This window comes from Rutidosis leptorrhynchoides, chromosome 4 (assembly GCF_046630445.1).
Source record: "Rutidosis leptorrhynchoides isolate AG116_Rl617_1_P2 chromosome 4, CSIRO_AGI_Rlap_v1, whole genome shotgun sequence".
Taxonomy (NCBI): Eukaryota; Viridiplantae; Streptophyta; class Magnoliopsida; order Asterales; family Asteraceae; genus Rutidosis; species Rutidosis leptorrhynchoides.
The window spans coordinates 614,267,147-614,268,888 of record NC_092336.1 but is presented as its reverse complement, the minus strand read 5'-3'; the positions used below and the strand labels follow the sequence as shown (position 1 = coordinate 614,268,888).

Here is a 1,742-nt window from a genome sequence, read left to right as displayed (position 1 = left end):
TCATTCAAACAGAGATTCTCGAGGAACGAACCATTAAATCAAAATCCTCTAGTGATTCGGATTCAACAAATTCAATCATGGAAAATCTGGAACCTTTAAGTATGGAAGACCGAATGAGAGCTAAACGCACTGGTCAAGGTCACGCAATTACTCATCCAGACATTAATGCGCCAGATTATGAAATCAAAGGACAAATTCTACATATGGTGACTAATCAATGCCAATTTAGTGGTGCGCCGAAGGAAGATCCAAATGAACATCTTCGTACCTTTAATAGGATCTGCACACTATTTAAAATAAGAGAAGTTGAGGATGAACAGATATATCTCATGTTATTTCCCTGGACTTTAAAGGGAGAAGCCAAAGATTGGTTGGAATCATTACCTGAAGGGGCGAACGATACATGGGACGTTTTAGTTGAAAAATTTCTTAAACAATTCTTTCCGGCATCTAAAGCCGTAAGACTTCAAGGAGAAATTATTACGTTCACACAGAAGCCAAATGAAACTCTATATGAGGCGTGGACAAGATTTAGAAAGTTATTAAGAGGATGTCCGCAACATGGTTTAGATACCTGTCAAATAGTACAAATATTCTACCAAGGATGCGACATCACTACAAGGAAAGACATAGATATTGCAGCTGGTGGTTCCATTATGAAGAAAACCGAAACTGATGCTTACAAAATTATTGATAACACTGCTTCCCACTCACATGAGTGGCACCAAGAAAAAGATATCGTTAGATCATCTAAAGCAGCTAGAGCCGATTCTAGCCATGACTTAGATTCCATTTCTGCAAAGATAGATGTTGTCGAGAGACGAATGGAAAAGATGACTAAAGATATCCACTCAATACGAATTAGTTGTGAGCAGTGTGGAGGACCACATTTGACAAAAGATTGTCTTAGTATTGAATTAACAATAGAACAAAGAGAGAATATTTCATACATAAACCAAATGCCTGGAAATAATTATCAGAATAATTATCAACCGCCAAGACCGATCTACAATCAAAACCAGAACTATAACCGAAATATTCCATACAACAACCAACAAGGTCCTAGCAATCAACAAGTATCCAATAATACTTACAACCAGCAAAGACCTAATTTTCAAAACAAACCACCACAAACCGATGATAAAAAGCCGAATTTAGAAGATATGATGACGAAGCTAGTTGAAACTCAAACGCAGTTTTTCACATCTCAGAAACAAACTAATGAACAAAATGCTCAAGCATTTAGAAATCAACAAGCTTCTATTCAAAATTTGGAACAAGAAGTAAGTAACCTAGCAAGGTTAATAGGTGAAAGAAAACTGGGAAGTTTACCTAGTGATACAAATGCTAACCCCCGGAATGAAACAGCTAAAGCCATTACCACAAGAAGTGGTACAACACTTAAACCACCTGAAATACCTGTAACTTCTGATGAAGCTATTCCTACTCCACAAGAACCACAACCTGAACAAGATAAGGAAAAAGAACCGGTAGTTGAAAAGGTTATTTAACGCCTTGATTCGAGTAAATTTTTTTTTTTTTTTTTTTTTTTGAAAAGTTAAGTTACTGGCCGGACAAGGCATTTGCCGCGGCGCGGCCTGCCTTGTCGCGGCGCGACACAACACATAAAATTTTTATCTCCTTAACCCAACTTCTGTTTTGAACCTTAGTTCATTGCCGCGGCGCGGAGCCCTTGGCCGCGGCGCGACATAACACTGGTCCGGGTGCCTGACCTGCAACAT

At 38.5% G+C, this 1,742-nt stretch overlaps 1 non-coding gene across 1 annotated transcript; it reads right to left on the bottom strand.

Annotated features, from left to right (window-relative positions):
• Window positions 1-461: 461 nt before the first annotated feature.
• Window positions 462-568, bottom strand: LOC139846067 (small nucleolar RNA R71). The gene has a single exon (XR_011758812.1). It is a non-coding gene; the product is annotated as a small nucleolar RNA R71 (small nucleolar RNA).
• Window positions 569-1,742: the final 1,174 nt, after the last annotated feature.